The 17,500-nt window shown below is 52.3% G+C and overlaps 1 protein-coding gene across 1 annotated transcript in view; it reads right to left on the reverse strand.

Annotated features, from left to right (window-relative positions):
- Window positions 1-17,500, reverse strand: part of LOC113809765 (uncharacterized) — a gene marked incomplete at its 3' end in the record, with an annotated part of 84,948 nt that overhangs the window by 6,840 nt on the left and 60,608 nt on the right.

The following is a 17,500-nucleotide window of genomic DNA, read 5'->3' on the forward strand; positions in this document are numbered from 1 at the left end:
GAAAGAGAACGGAAAGGACGGGAAGTGGAGCAGGGAGGGAGAATGGAGGGTAGTTATGTAAGGAGAAATGAAGGGAGGGGGAGGAAGGCGGAGGGAGCGAGAGGGAAAAATAAAAATAACGAGGAGAAAGAGAGAAGCAGAGCCCGAAGGCGAAGGGCGCCGCACATTAACCAGATGCTATTATAGCAGCGCCAGGCGAGGCCCCGAGAGACCCCGTGCCAGCTGCGCCCTGCGCTCGTTACTATCCCAGGTGAAGAAAGGGGGCTGGGAGGTGAGGGGGGGGGGGCACAAAAGCCGCCGCTGTGACCCTCCGAAAAGCGAGCTAATCGTATGATCGTCTTATCTAAGAACTAAATGAATAAATAAACAAATACATGTCAACGGTTTCCCGAAATACTACTTGGACATGTTCTGGCGTGCAGTCCGCCAGGCGAAACGGAAGAGCCACCGCGGGTCTGCATGGGCAATCGAGAATCGAGTCGGTGATCAATATTCAACTGCCATGCAACAGACACAGACAGACAGCCCGGCAGAGCAACATCACGGGGGCTACAGGCCGACTGGCAGAGCGAGAGCCCACTTTGCTCACTTCTTAAAAACAAAAACTGCCAAATGGGAGACGACGGAAGGGGAAGGGGAAGAGGATGGAGAGCGGGAAGCAAGTGAAGGACGGTACGAATAAAAGGGGAAGGGGCAGTACAAGCAAGAACGCGTGCGAAGCGGAAGGCTTAAGCACCAATTCGTCTGGAAGTTCTCCCTCCTCTGAACCCAATCAACACTCAAATTACCGCATCGCCGCCACCTTCCCGAGGCAGAGCCAAAGCCACGAGGACGGAAACGCCATCGGACTGGCAGCTCCACCTGCGAGCGGCGATGCGAGACACGTGTGCAGAGAGTGCCACTGCCCTACGTCGAGTGTGCCACAGCAAGGGCCCATCATAGGCCAACCCCTCCAACAGGAGAAGGGAACGAGCACGTCCCTCACACCGCCGGGGAACAGCCAGTCCCCCCGCGCTGCCAGCTCCGTAGACATAGCTGTGGGGACGAGACCTTCGCCTCTGCCTCGGGGCCGTGCACGCAATGAGAAGCAAAACTGAAAACCCTCGCGACCCCTGCGGTTCCCTTCTGCGTGCGAACCTTTCCAGGCCCGTACCTCTTCTCAGCAGACGAGCCACGCTGCCGATCTCCCGCCAAAGGCGTCAAGACACGTTCGTGACGTGTTGTCCGCCGGGCTGCCCGCTCCTCGACGACGCAGAGCCAGCAGGCGGCGGAGACGACGTCGCCAGGTGAGTCATAATCGATAGCTCGCGACGGCCCGACGGGGACGCCAAATGTGAACGTGAGTCATACACAAGATTACACACCTGTACGTTCTCGACCCCGTAATTACGAGTGCTGTTCGATACTCGGCTCATCGACCGGCGAAAACGGCCGGTTTCTGCCATTTTTAGTGGCGACGTTTGGTGGGAAACGTGGCCTTTATTCTGCCGCACCAGCCATCGCTCCCGACTTGAAATGTCAGCGCTATTTCTTGTAAAAGTGCACGTCTTTACGCGGTCTTTGAAACTTTGTTACGGGTTTGATTCTAAAAATAAACAAATGAATCAAATTAAATCAGATTTCAAAACCTAGGTCATTCCCACACCTTTTCCCCGAAAAGTACGAGCTACAACCCCCTCCCCCAAGTGCCGCCCCTAAGCCGCAGCACGACGCCGCAGCGCCTCCGCGCCGCCGGCGGGCGCTGGAGCGAAGGAGCAGCCTCACGGCGGAGGAGAGGGCCACGGGGGTTCGCGCAATCGATCAGGGCCTCGCAGCTGCAGGAGCCTCTAGGAGCCCCTCGCCTGATGGGCCTACTCGCCCGTGGCTTCCTTCGGCGGCGTCTTTGCACTTCCGGAATGCGCCCCCCCCCCCTTATCAGTCGCCCGCTCATGCTCGAGGCGCGTCTCCGCCTAATCAATAACACCAGAATCTCCGTCCTGACCCACAGCGCTCGACAAGCAACTGTCTCTCTGTCTGTCTGTATCTTTCTCTGCGTGCGTGCGTGTTATTTTTGGTTCCGTTTTTCTCTCTCCTTTTACGCTATCCTAGTACGCGGACCACGTCTTCGGCGGAATTCGAATGGCAGGCACACGTACAGTTTTTGCGTGCGTTTGTATCGGACGCTCAAAAAGCGCCTGCTTTGTTCGCAGGCCGCGGGCGCGAGGCAGGAGCCGCTGCTGCTGCCCGACGCTTCATGAATACTGCATCTGATGTCCTGCTCGCCCGCCTGCGCCGCGCACCAAACAGCCTCGTCCTGCGCGCACTCCCAATACACCTGGTCGTACAAGGAAAACTAGGTAATAACAACGGACACTGAAAACACAGGTATGCCACACGCGAGACCCTAATAACGGCAAGCGCAGCGCACTGTGAACCGCAGTACAGCGTAGTACGTGTACATGGAACCCCAACTAAACCCGTTTTAATAATAATGATATCGAAAAAGGTCAGGTAACCAAACACAGGTACATCACCAACGGCAAATACAGCACCACTGACTATGGTACAGCCGTACATGAGCATATGACACTCCTGTTAACCCTCCGCAAAAAATAAGTGCAGAAAGCAAAAAATGTCTTACACACCAAACGCGCCACGAACTCTGGCGCGGCGGCGGTGCGTGTCATAAAGTGTCCCCGCCCATATCCCTCGCCGCGCCGCCCTTAAGCTGCACCGTCAGCCCCTTCCCTGCACGACACGCAACTTGCCCCCGTGTAGTAAAATCGATACACTCGCAAGGCTACAGGTGGGTGGGTGGGTTGGTCTAACCACTCGAGGGAGGACAAGGAGGAGAGCTAGAGAGTTTCTTCACAAAGACCTCAAAAGTAAATACAAGTTTGGGGAGAGGAGTAAGTGTGAGGGGGGGGGGGTCGACGTCGTATGTAATTAAAGATGCTGTGCGGACCGAAAGAGGGAAAGTCCCGCGCTCTAACCCCGTCCCTTGAGGGAGCGAGACTGTGCTCGCGAACTCTAAAAAGGGCGAGAGCTGGAAGAAGTCAAGGGAAGGGGGGGGGCGAGAGGGTGGAGGGAGGCCCGGGAGGTCATGAATAAGGGAGGTACGAAAGAACAGGATAAAACTGGAAGGCACAGGAGGAGAAGAATAAAAATGGGGCAGGAGAGAAAGAGCAGGTGAAAGAAGGAGGGCGAGGAACACCCAGGTCGCGCAGGTGTGCGTCCGGGCGAACACCTGAGGCCCGGGCGCTGAGCAGCCGGAGGTGACGCACTTCATCATCTTTGTACTCGGCGCGTTGGAGGGCTTCTGGGATGACATAAGCGACCTCCTCTGCTTCTTGAAGGTCGGGCCTTAAGTAACAAGAGCAACCCCTCCCCCACCCCTTCCCTCCCCGACGCCAAGGCCCACCCCCACCCCCTCACCCCTTTCAGTGGCGTCGGCGCCGCCAGGAGAGCCTCCCCCTCTAGCAAGACCTCCGTGATTGTGTGAGGTGGAATAACCTACAAAATATTGATCCGGCCCGTGCGACGCCCGTGCTGCGGGGCGGCTTCTCGTTGGAACTAGGTTACCCCGCCCGCAAGCACTCGCTAGGCCCCGCGCCCCCGGGAAACGGACGGCCTGCAGTCGCTGTCGGAGACCTGGGCCGCGACGAATCTCCGTCACCAAGCCCTTCCCCTCTTCTCTTTCTTCCATTCCCTCTCTTTCCTTGGCCTTCTCTTCTCTTCCCTTTCCCTCTAACCCCTTCTCTCCCTTATTCCCCCTTCCTCTCCCCGTCATCGCGAGCATCCCGCCCCTCAGCCTGAGGCCTCGTCATCCCGGCTGAGTCACTCGGCCGCCGCCGCGACTCAAACGTGCCTCGAGCCGCGCGCCCGAGCTTACACTCAGCCCGCACCCGGGAGGGAACTGCGCACGCCCTACGAGGAAGGCATGTAGGTGCAATTCCTCCAGAAGGCGCTCCATCAGCGGCCGACAAGAACCAGGAAGCGGGACGAGCGACTGCGAAGCGAGGGCACGGCGGCCGCACCTGTCGCGTGACGGTTGAGGCGGAGGCTCGCGGAGAGGCATGCGGGACGAGAGACGCGGCGCCAGGGAAGAACGGATGGATGGGCAAGGCAGGTGGATGGATGGACAGAGGTACTTGCGAAGAGGTTCGTGCCGGATGAATACACCCAGAGCAGTCGTCAGTCCTCGTCCAAGCACTTCCCACATCAGGGTAATTTCAATGTCGTAAGGACAGCTCATTCAACGCTACAGCATTTCTCCCTCCCCAACGCTCCACCCTTCCTCTCCCCTTTCTATCCCCTATCCCCCTTCCCTTCCCCTCCCTCTCCGTCCCTCCAATCCCCCCTTTCCCCCCCCTTGCCTCTCACCGCTCCACTTTCCTCCTCTTCCAAAACCCGATGATTTCGAATACACACGTCACCTCCTCCTCCTCCCCCTCGCCCGTGCAATGTTGCAACCCGGCGGCATCTTTCTTTATGCTAATCATATGAAAATTCAGATTGCAGAAACTAGGAAGTGAGCGGAGATTCAGCATTTCCTTAACTAACGAACTAAGGAGATCAAGGGCTGTTGCGCACCGTCCTGCGCGCTGAATCATGGTAGTCATTAATGCAAGTTGGGTGTGCATGGATGTCAAGTTATTTCTTGTGTGAGTGAGTGCGTGAGGGAGTGCTGTCTCCTGCGAGAGAAAGAGTGAATGAGAGTGAGCGAGGGTGAGTGCGAGTGAAACAAGAGGAAGACTGAGGATGGATGGATGGACACAAACCAGGACTGAGAAGTAAAACCTTCCCAAACGCCCCCGCATAACGAGGAGGGGGGGGGGAGGCAACAATGTGGGCCGGAGCGATGCAAATGACGTCACGATTGGCAACACGCAGAAGGTCGTTAACCGGAAGTGAATCATGTATTAGCCGAGGTCTCCCCCCTCCCCCTCCCAGGCATCCCGCACCCCCCTTTCCCCACCCCCTCAAAAGCCGGACCACGTACAGGTACATCTTTGCTGAGCCTATAAACAGCGGTGGATATTTTGGGGGGATCAGCGCAAAAAGAGCGTGGTAGGCTTTTCGCGGGCACGGGGGCCGGATGCTGCTGCTCACCGACGCAAGGGAGGGAAGACTTCAGCGCCAGGAAGGGTGACGACCCTGTAGTGCCAAGTGTCACCCTACGTCACCCTGGAACACTCGGATATCAAAACCAAGACAAGTGACGCGTTTGTTGTGTTGACTCCCGCTCCCCGAGAACCGGTTCCCAAAAACACTACTGCGGAACCACGGACTAAGAGCTGCGACGTCAAAGCCCCCACTTATAGTATTTATCACTATTTCTACTTCTATTTCTCTCCTCTCTCTCTCTCTCTCTCTCTCTCTCTTCCCCAACTCCCTGTGCACTGCGCCCTCCAACGCCCCTTCGCCACCGCAGCCGCCCACCCGACCCCAGCCCGGTCCCCTGCCTACGACGCTCCCCGACAGCGGTTTCCGAAACCCGCCAAGGAGCCTCCTCCCCGCTGCCTTTGTCCTCCAGGACATGAGCTCTGCAGGCCTTCAACACTGACATCACTTCCCGTTTTAATACACAAGGCATACATGTGAATATGCACGTCCAAAGACGCAATCTTCTCGTCTATTAAGAAAGTGTTTATATAATTAAGATGTATACATTTTCCCCGCAGTAAGGAAATACTCGCCTCTCCATGTAAATCCTCGTAAATTAAGGAAGAGCACACATCATCAAGGCAAATTAATTCCGACACAGAGCATTTGCAGGGCCACGCACTCTAATGCCTTCCCTCCCGTTTAATTCTCCGAATTAATGGCCGTCGCCCGAGTCTCGTGCGGCCTCGCGAGGCCCGCGGCCGCGACAGCAAGGGTCAAGCTCGTGCGCGCCGCTCGCGGACGCAAGCCACAAATAACTCCGGCCGCACCATTGGCTCGCCGGCCGCTGCCAACTTTTCTCTCGAGGGAAAAAGACATCCTGCTTCACACTCGCAAGAAACGAACAGAAAGAGCTTCTTGATTTTCACCGATAAAAACAGAAAAGAAAAGAAAAAGAAAAAGAGGGTCCTACTCATACTATTACGAAATGGCCGAGAAAAAACTAAACAGTAACCTTGAGGTAACGAGGGGGAAAGTTGAAAGGCACAGCCAAAGAAGCTGGTTTCCTGCGGATGGTCTCGAGGCCTGGACACCGCCAGAAACCTTCGTCAGAATGTGATCCAGAACGACAAACAACCTCGCCAAAATGAACAGTCAAACGAAGGCCTTTACTCATTCACATACGAAGGATCTCGATTGTCTTCGCTTCGACGACCGATGCAGCAAGCAAGAATTCGGCCACCCACTCATCCATTCATTCATTCCTGCTTCCATTCATCCACCATTCGCTGGCCGCGACCTCGACCCCCAGTCGCGTCTTCTCCGACACCGCCCTTTCTCCTCACCGCAACCTTCCGGCGCTCGTTCGGAATCAAACGCGCGCGCCTCACAATCTTAAACGCAACTGAACAACGCGAAAGGATGTAGTCCATCTCTCTATTACTGAACAGCTGAACAAAGCAAAAGGAGTGGATTCCCTCCCTCACCTGTAGCAAAACACATCTGGGAAACTTGCCATGTGGGAAGACGCTCCCTCAGCCTTCCACGGGCAAAGGTCTCGACAAATCCCTCTTCCCACTTTTCCGAGCGTAGACCAACTGTGTGGAATTCATGAACAGATTGCAACAGGAACAACGAAGGTAAGGGCAAGAAAACATGAATATGCCGAGGGCCTTTTCGCTATTGCTGGGTATGCCCTGGCGAAGCAATAGCGAAAAGGCCATCAGCATATTCGTGTGTTTTCTTGACCTTCCCTTCGTTGTTCCTGTTGCAACCAGGACCAACCATCAGTGGCGAGGATCCCTCACGACTTTTACGAAGAACACAAGCGGGCATCCCGAAGGAGACGACAACCATCCCTCATTCTTCCCGAAACCGCACTTGGACGAACCTCACCAACCCTACAGCGCGACAACTGCCGCCTCTCAGCGCTGACTTCTCACTACTCCTGTTTACCAAACACACAGGCCTAGTATATTTGGCCACGAAGCCTCGACTCTCCACGCGTAAGAATGGACGCCACGCGAGTCGCCCTACGGAATCAACCTGAGAAGCCATATGGCTGGGACAGCCACGATGGACAGTAAGACGAGACGGCCAGAGGGCGAGGGGCTGCAGGCTAAAGGCTATTGCACGTCTATAGGGGGTGACGCAGAGACAGAGAGATAGGAAGGTTAAGAAGATGTAGAGGAGGAAGAAGCAGAGGATGAGAGAGAGGGAGTGGATAAGGGAGAATGAGGAGGAAGAGGAGAGGAAGCGAAGGAAAGAAGCACAATAGCTCCTCGTACTCAGCCCCCCCCCCCAGCCCCCCGGCCCCGACAGCACCCATCCGCAGCAGCGGCGCCTCGCCCCGCGCCCCTCCGCCGAGGCCTTCGAGACCCCAGCCGCCGCCTCCGCCCCGGCCTGCAAGTCACCCGCTCAACGAGAACCTGCTTCGAGACGTCGATAATCGCCTCACTGTCATGCCTACGTCACCCGCAAGGCCACGGGGGAGACAAGCAAGCAGTTGCAGGCGCTGCAGGCCAGCCCGCCCTCACCCGACGCAGCGCCCTGCCCGACGGGGCCGGCCGTAACACAAGAAAGGCGCGAACAGGCCCGGCGAGGGAAGGCCGAGAGACCGGCTGGACCTGAAGCCTCGGCTGCAGACACGGGGCGGGACGAGGTGAGAGAGGGAGAGAATGCGTGTATGCGTGTATGTGTGTGTGTGTGTGTGTGTGTGTGTGTATGTGTGTGTGTGTGTGTGTGTATGAGTGTGTGTGTGTGTGTGTATGAGTGTGTGTGTGTGTGAGAGAGAGAGAGCGTGTATGAGTGTGTGTGTGTGTATGAGTGTATGTGTGTGTATGAGTGTGTGTGTGTGAGAGAGAGAGAGAGAGAGAGCGCGTCCCTCCCTCCCACGGCACTCCATCGCACCCCAGGGGCGTGTCGCGCCTCGTGGCTCCTCTCCTGCCCCACACAACCGGAAGCTGGCCCCATCCGCCCGCCGCCGCCGCCGCTTCGTCGCATCCCCATGTCCCGCTCCTCCGACACCACAGCTGATTGTACATGGATTCATCAGTGTGCTCGTGTATGTATGGACGGATGCGTATGAATATGAACGTGTGTGTGTGTGTGTGTGTGTGTGTGTGTGTGTGTGTGTGTGTGTGTGTGTGTGTGTGTGTGTGTGTGTGTGTGTATGTATATGTATGTATGTGTGCATGTATATGTATTTATGTATGTGTATGTATATGTATGTATGTATGTGTGTATGTATATGTATGTATGTATGTGTGTATGTATATGCATGTATTGTATGTATGTATACATGTGTGCATGTATATGTATGTATGTGTGTGTATATGTATGTGTGTGTATGTATATGTATGTGTGTGTATGTATATGTATGTGTGTGTATGTATATGTATGTGTGTGTATGCATATGTATGTGTGTGTATGCATATGTATGTGTGTGTATGCATGTGTGTGTGTGTGTATGTATATGTATGTGTGTGTATGTATATGTATGTGTGTGTATGTATATGTATGTGTGTGTATGTATATGTATGTGTGTGTATGTATATGTATGTGTGTGTATGTATATGTATGTGTGTGTATGTATATGTATGTGTGTGTATGTATATGCATGTGTGTATGTATATGTATGTGTGTGTATGTATATGTATGCGTGTGTATGTATATGTATGCGTGTGCATGTATATGTATGCGTGTGCATGTATATGTATGCGTGTGTATGCATATGTATGTGTGTGTATGCATATGTATGTGTGTGTATGCATATGTAAATGTACGTGTGTATATGTGTGCATATGTATGTGTATATGTATATGTATGTGCATACGTTTGTGTGTATGTGTACGAGTGCGTGTGCGTGTGCGAGCGCGCGAGATGAAGCGGCGAGAGGAAAGGAGGGATAAGAGAACACTCAAATAAGTAAAGCAATTGAAGGGATTCCCCGTGATGAAGTCAAAGGTTACGATCTACTTACCCATCCACCCTTACCTTTCCCTCTCCCCTCCCCCCTCCTCCGCCCCCTCCCCTCCCCACTCACACAGGATCAGCTGTTTCGGCTTATACCCCCCCCCTCCTCCTCTTATCCCTACCACCAAGTCTAGACGACCAGTCCATCTCTCCTTAAGTTCTCTTTCTACCGATTCTCTTCATTGCTTTTTCCCCATTCGTTATCAGTGTTACTATTCTAACACATCTATTCTCTTCGTATAAGGATGAAAAAATACTCAGGAAAACACACACGGAAAGACAGCAGTCACGTGATCAATACCAAGAACCAAGGTGAAGTTACGTAACATTTGCACTATGACACTTTTTGCCCCTGCCCCCCCCCCTCCCTTCCCGTCGCCCTGGATGACGAAAAAGCTGACTTACCAACTGAGGGGAGGGAAGGAGGGGGATAAAGATAGAAAGTAGAGAGGATAGCGTAGAGAGAGTGGAGAGGAGAGAAGACAGAAAGAACAGGAAAGGGAGGGAGGGAGGGAGAAAGGAGAGAGAGAGAGAGAGGAGAGAGAGAGGAGAGAGAGAAGAGAGAGAGAGAGGGAGAGAGAAGAGAGAGGGAGAGAGAAGAGAGAAGAGAGAAGAGAGACGAGAGACGAGAGACGAGAGACGAGAGACGAGAGAGGAGAGAGAGAGAGAGAGAGAGAGAAGAGAGAGAGAAGAGAGCGAGAGAGAGAGAGAGAGAGAGATAGAGTGAGAGAGAGATAGAGTGAGAGAGAGATAGAGTGAAAGAGATAGAGAGATAGAGTGAGAGAGAGGAGAGGAGAGAGAGAGAGGAGAAAGAGAGAGGAAAGAGAGAGAGGAAAGAGAGAGAGGAAAGAGAGAGAGGAAAGAGAGAGAGGAAAGAGAGAGAGGAAAGAGAGAGAGGAAAGAGAGAGAGGAAAGAGAGAGAGAGAAGAGAGAGAGAAGAGAAGAGATCACCCATAGCGAAAAGGAGAACAGATAAGGGACCGACCAACGCTGGCCATCCCAGCATCAGACCAGAAAACAGAGCTCGCCTGCTCTACCAAACCTAAGCATAAGATCCCTCCCCCCCCCCCCTCAGCCTCACAAAAGCGTCACACGCGCGTGACCCAGAACAAGATCACTTCATTACAGATCACACAAAAGCGAGGCTCGAGTCGCTAAGTCGTCATGCTGTCAGATCTCATCAAATCACACCATAAAGGACCTGTAATAACTAACACAATCTCAATAACACCGTAGTGATTAAAGCGAAATGAACTTTCTGAACATGATCAAGCCAGTCAAAAGAAACCTCATGACACCTGTCAAATCTAGCCAGCAGCTGGCCTGACAATGGGAGGGAAGGGGAGACTCGTGCGGCTGGCCAAAATATACAGACATGACTTTCGGCGTAAACTTTATCGAAAGGAGAGAACGGCGTGTGTGTTTGTCCGTCTGTCACTCACGCCTGTCACACGCTGTAACATACGTTCTCAGGCTGGTAACATAAGCTACTTGGCCGTGTGAGGATATAAATGAGGCGACATGCTACTCCTCGGCCGTTGCATCAGCGTGCGTCATCGTATTCTTTGAATGAGGGAGGAGGGGTAGAAGACGAATTAGAGAATGGGTGGAAATGGAAGGGAAGGAGAGAGAGAGAGAGAGAGAGAGAGAGAGAGAGAGAGAGAGAGAGAGAGAGAGAGAGAGAGAGAGAGAGAGAGAGAGAGAGAGAGAGAGAGAGAGAGAGAGAGAGAGAGGGAGAATAGTAAAAATTAAGAAAGCTCGACAGAAAAGAGCAAGAATGTGTGAGAGCGAGCATGTGCGAGCTGAGTAATGAGTCACTCCTCACTCCAGATTAACGAGGACCACCACGTGATCCTCAGCCGAGCACGCGACCCAACTCCAGCGCCGGAGTGGAGGGCAGCCTCCGGAATGGCAGGGAGGCCGGGCGGCGAACGCACAATGCGGGTAGATTACTCCTGGGGCGCTGGGAGGGCAGGGGCCTATGGAGGGAGGGAAGGGGTGGAATGGAGTGGAAGGTGGTGGTGGGAGGTGGAAGGAAGTGGAGGGTGGGAGGTGGGAGGTGGAAGGAGGTGGAGGGTGGGAGGTGGGAGGTGGAAGGAGGTGGAGGGTGGGAGGTGGGAGGTGGAAGGAGGTGGAGGGGGGGAGGTGGGAGGTGGAAGGAGGTGGAGGGTGGGAGGTGGAAGGAAGTGGAGGGTGGGAGGTGGGAGGAGGTGGAGGGTGGGAGTGTGGGGGAACGAGGGTGGCGGTAGATGCAGTGGCGAGGGATGGGAGGGGAGGGACGAGGGAATAGCATAGGGTGGGGAGGAGGATATAGAAAGAGGGAGATGGGAGGGAGAAAGACTGGGAGGAGGGAGAACTGGTGGCGGAATTAGTGATGAAAGGAGGAGGAAGGGAGAGAGCAGGGGCGAGCAAGGAGAGGACACGATATACCTGCGGCAATCCCCCTGACGAAAACTACAGCCGTCCTCTCTCCCTCACTCCCTGGCCCCTCCTCCTCCCCTCCCACCCTCCGCCCACCCCGAAATATCCCTAAACTTTGGGAAATTAGGCCAATAAATCCAATTCGCAGCAACCCACGGCAAGGAGCGCGAGAGTCAATTGCATTAGGTTTGGTTACGTTTGGCTGGATCGTCAGCCCGTCTCTGCGCCGAGCGATGGCGGTCGGCCGAATAGAATGGGATCGGGGCTCAGAACAATCGAAGGATCCGGTCGGATAGTGACAAGACTGCACGAATCGGACAGTTTAATAGCATTATCTTGATTCTGAAAGGCCTAGGGCAATCCTTGCCCATTCTCCCTCTCCCATGCTAAACACGAGCTCGAGGGGCAATTACAGAAAATTCCACCTTTCCTCTGAACCCCTAAAGGCTCCCCGTCCACCTCTGGCCCATCCTCGAAATCGACGCCGAATCCCCGACGATAACCTGTTTGACCTTTTCACGCGTGGATACCAGCGCTTGCCGAGTCCACCCGCCCTCCACCAGCACGCACTTGAAGTGGATGGAACATTCGGCTCCACGCTGGGCCCCGGGCTCGCTTCAGCAGCACCTGGGGCTGAGTCAGGTACGGCCAGCATGCAAGCGCCTCGAACGGCCAAGCCCCCCTTACTCTAGTCCGGCCTTCCACTCGGCCACGGGGCCAGGGAACACGCGATGCCGTTGGGGAAAAGGGGGCGTTAATCTAAGGGGGAGGTTCAGAGGGAAAATTACATAAAGGGGTAAAGAGCAGGATTTCCCCGAGAGGTTCAACCGTCGCACGTAAGCTCGGCCGCCTCCCTCAACCGCGAGCTGTCAAACATGCGAGGCTTGTGAGTCAGGAACGGCTTAGACTCCAACAGCGGTGGTGAGGGTACCAAGAAACTACCAAATACCAGTGTCGAAAGGTAATGCACTGTCGAAACACCATGAAGCGACTCACAAGGGTTGATGATGGAGCGCAGGTCGATTCCGCCCGAGCAAGTGGCCGCAGCGGCAGATGTATCGCACTCGACGCTGGATCCGCCGTTGGCTTGCGCTCCTGCTACAGCTGCTGCGTCGGACTCCATTGTATCAAGTATATCCTCGGTAAAGCACCGCGAAGGGAAGAGCGAGAGCGGACACTGCAAGTACACCCGAGAGCTACACTTCACTAACACTCCGCCGCCGTCGACCGTTGCGCCACCAGTGCCTGTCTGCCGTCGAGTCGGAACGGTCAACTCAAATGACGCAGTTCGGGGACCCGCCACCAGAGGGCCGCGGGCCGGGCCGGCTGCGCAGTGTACGTGCGCGCGCGCCGCCTTCGTTCTCTGGCCGAAACGAGCGAGAAAATACACCGTCAAAAAGGGGGCACGACCGTCATTCTAAGCTCCCGAACGGCAGCACAATAAGGGTTAAACCAAAAGCTCTCAACGACCGAATAACAAAAGGCAAAACAAGAGCGGCGGGCGGCTCGGCGCACGGCTAGAAGAATTGGTAGATAGTGACGTCACTTACCACACTTGGGTGGGGAGGAGGGGGCGTGGGAGGAGGGAAGGGAGGGGGTAGGAGTGGAAGAATCCTTACCAAGCAAATGCAGCAAGGGAGGGAGGGAGGGCGCCTCTCCTACATGACGGCAGGTAAGGGATGCGGTTGTAATGAGGTCGCTGGTTATTCTGGGTTAGCCTACGAGGAGGGCGGTGGGACCTCACGCGGCCGACATTACTGGAATTCTTGGGAGAGCGAGAGACACGCGGGGAGGAGGCGAAAGGGGAGGCTAAAATAATGCTAGAGAGAGAGAGAGAGAGAGAGAGAGAGAGAGAGAGAGAGAGAGAGAGAGAGAGATTATCTAGGGAAGAGAGTGAAGACGACTGTCAGAGTGAAGAAGTCATCGTAAGAGGAGTAAAAGAGCGAGTGTCAGGGAAAGAATGAAAGAGCAAGTGTCAGAGAGAATGAAATAGTATCAGGGAAACAGAATGCTTGGATGTTAGGGTAAAAACATGAGCATGAGTGTCAAGGCGAACGAGTGACAGCGTCTGGGAAAGAGCCAACATGACAATAAGGGAAAAAAGAAGTTAGCGAGTAGCTAGGGGAAAACGAGTGAATGTCAGGGAAGGAAAGAGTGCCAAGTAAAGAGAGAGTGCCAAGGACTGTCGGAGAGAGAGAGAGAGAGAGAGAGAGAGAGAGAGAGAGAGAGAGAGAGAGAGAGAGAGAGAGAGAGAGAGAGAGAGAGAGAGAGAGAGAGAGAGAGAGAGAGAGAGAGAGAGAGAGAGAGAGAGAGAGAGAGAGAGAGAGAGAGAGAGAGAGAGAGAGAGAGAGGTGCGGGAGTGGTCTCGTGAAATTCCTAATTGCAATATTCAAATGTGAATACTGCCGGGCAGACAATTACTGCGCAATTACACAATGTATCTAAAAGGCAGAGTAACAATAATAAAACAGCAGAAATGCGAATAAAAATGAACATGCAAAACCCGCCTATTTCTATTTCACGCCGCTTGACCACCGAATACTCTCATTAGAAGAAACGAGCTCGCAGGCTGAACACATGAATGAGCGAACGAGTGAATGAACGCCAACTGGCCTGTCTATCTTGGGAGCATCGCCCAAATACCAGTTTCACCATAATCGCCCCAAGTTGGGATTTCCTATAAATAGACCTATTCTCATTCCCCTCCCATGACTTATCTTCCTCCCTCGACCTTACCTAACCTCATATGTCTTCCTCTCTGTCTCTCTCTACCGTTTCCCGTCTTTCCTCTCCTTCATCCTTCTCCGTACTACTTTCTCTTCCTTCCTCTCATTCTCCCCTTCTACCTTACTAACCTCCCTCCGCTTCTACATCCCCTCTTCCCCTTCCCTTTCATGTACTCCTCCACTTCCTCCCCTCTCCTCTTCTATTTTGCCATCTCCCTCCCCTCGTGAGGATATTGGTTGTACTTCCACATCCAACCAGGGGCACTCGTGCGACCTACCTAAAGGCCCTCGGTCTTCCCATCTCTCTCCCTCCCTTCATTTCTCCCTCTTCGTGTGTCTGACTGTCTTTATTCCCCCTTAATTTCTCTGTTTGCGTCTCATAAAGGGAATCTGTAGGTGCTAGACTATAGAGGCGATAAGAAGTAGGAGACTAAGGGAGCGTGGGAGGGGGGGAGGGGGAGGGCTTGAGGGACTGATAAGGAAGCAGGTAGTTCCCTTTTCATGATAACATTTGTATTTCGACCAAAACGACGTATGAAACCCGATATGCCCTATTTCGTGAACGAACATAATACACGCGTGCACACGCTCTTCTCCATCATACACGCATACTCATCCAACCATTCAATTACGCACAGACATACATAAATACACAGAGACACACACACACATACATATACAGATCTACACATAGACACACATACAGATACAGACCTACATATAGACACACATACAGATACAGACCTACACATAGACACACATACAGATACAGACCTACACACAGACACACATACAGATACACAAACAGACACAGACACACGGATACAGACACACACACACACACACACACTGTACATGTATATTTTTATATTCTTTTTTCATGCCAACTGCAACTTGGTGATGACGTGCATAGTATCACACAAGCCATCTCTACGCTGTGCGAATAACACATTCGTTGTCATGACATGCGCGATCCTAACGCGACATTTCCACCAACTCCAAACCATAAACTACACACATATCGCCACGTAACCAACACGAATGTGTACCAAAAAAAATCAGAAAACAATTGCAAACACCTTTCGAATTCCATCTTTCCCTAAAATGAACCAAAGAGCGTATGAATTCCTTCTTTCCCTAATTACAGACCAAACAACGCCCAATTTGCCTCCCCCGGAAAAAGGATATGCATAGCCTTGCTTATTCACCCTGACATTGCACTCAGCGCCGAAAGTGCGTGCAAGAGTGCGAAAGTGTTCACGCCGGAGACACGTGCACGGAGGCGTTCGTGGCGGCGAGGAGGAGCCCCTCGAGTGCGGTTCGTGTGCCACGCCCAAAAATGCAGTTCCATGACAGCAGCGTTCCTGGGCTACGCAGCAGAAAGGACGGTCCTTTGACGGCGACCTTATATTCACGGATTTGGCTTCGTTTTTATGCGATATCTCGGTGGGCTGAAGCTTTCATTTTGTTATAATTTTTCCATATCAATTCGTCATTTGATTTTTTTTTCTGATTTCCTCACCTACAACGATCTTTTAGCCTCAACAAAGGAGACGTTCTAGGAATTCACAGAAAACGTACTCTAGCAGTGATGGGAGACTACGCTAAGTGTGCAGGACGCCTCACAACCGAACTCGTGATCGGGATATGATATCAGACTTCGTAATATCCAGCTGTCATGTGGCGAGACTCATCCATGACGTAATCCCTGTCACGAGTGCATGGCATTACATGCCACCAAGAGGCTATAGTCCGTTTTACAATGACGATGACCCTTCGAAATTCAATAAATGTTCGACAAAAAGTCTCCAAAATCCCAGTACATTTAATTCCTGTTTCCTCTCTCTTAAAAAAAACAACAACGGCCATTCGTCCAATGATCGGAGTGCTTAATTTGACAAACTGATTTCGAATTCAAGTTAAATGCTGGAAGCGGATCTAACCACCGGATGCACCAGCCCAGCCAGGTGGCGGGGTGACTCACCACTTCCCCGCCTCAATTTACAGCAACGCAGCACTTCCCTATGTGTTATATAAACAAGCCACACATTTAGAGAAGTATGTATTACAGAATATCAGGGCAACCGTTATAAAAGCAATGAAGCCGGACCGACGTTTGACTAAAACAAAAAGTTCTGCGTCACGAGAACACTGCCATTTTCTCTTGAACATCTACCGTTTTCTTTCATGAAAGTCTCGCTGGGTAACTACCGTATTCTCCGCCAAGCGCGATATTTCTATCAGCTGACGCAACGGAGCAAGGGATTGGGAAAGAAAATGAGACACGATTGAGAGTTCGGTGAATATCTTTTTATACCTTTCGAAAATAATTCCACTACATACATACATACATACATATATCATGATTTTCCCATCCGATCTAGATAATCTCCAGGCTACATAATTACTCCGAATAGATGTTCCCGTACCTGGATATCACATCTTTAATTATTGGACAAAAACAGGTAACTAACATGCTAATAAGTAATTTTTTTAAACAAAAATAAATTAATGAATAAAATAAAGAAATTACTAAAAAATAAATATTTAGTATTCTTAAAACATATAATAATAATAAAAAAATAATAATAATAATAATAACAATAATAATAATAATAACAATAACAATAATAATAATAACAATAACAATAATAATAATAATAAAGAGATTTATTAAAATGCAAACAAGTTGGGATCTCGTTTAAAACAAGTTAAATACACATCGATCCCCGAGGCGAGCGAGGCTCCTGTCAACTGCTGTACTTCGAGGGAGGATGACCCACTGTGGCCGGGCGGCGACCACGTACAAAGACAGCCCACGTCACGCCCTTCGCCTGCGGGTGACTCAGTGGAAACAGACGTCTCGCCTGGTCGATTTTCCCCAGTGTCTGTGTCTGTGTGTCTGTCTGTCTGCGTCTCCTCGTCCCGTTAGCAATGCAGATGTGACACTCCTTCTGCTGGCAACTGGGTTTGCGCAGGGACGCCGACGAGGCCAGAAATGATTGTGAGTCACGCTACCTGCTGCTGAATTGCCCAGGTATGCACGGGCGGGCGCGAGGAATCGGCCTATTCTTAATCTCAATGCCACAGTGCAAGGCAGAATCGCCGCTTATATCTCTCTCTTATCTTTCCATCCCGCCAAACTCACTCACTCACACTCTTTCTCTTTTCCTCTCTCTCTCTCTCTTTCTCTTTTCCACTCTCTCTCTTTCTCTCTCTCTCTCTTTCGCTTTGCCTCTCTCTCTCTTTCTCTTTCTCTTTGCCTCTCTCTCTCTCTCTCTTTCTCTTTGCCT

Source organism: Penaeus vannamei, chromosome 43 (assembly GCF_042767895.1).
Source record: "Penaeus vannamei isolate JL-2024 chromosome 43, ASM4276789v1, whole genome shotgun sequence".
Lineage (NCBI taxonomy): Eukaryota > Metazoa > Arthropoda > Malacostraca > Decapoda > Penaeidae > Penaeus > Penaeus vannamei.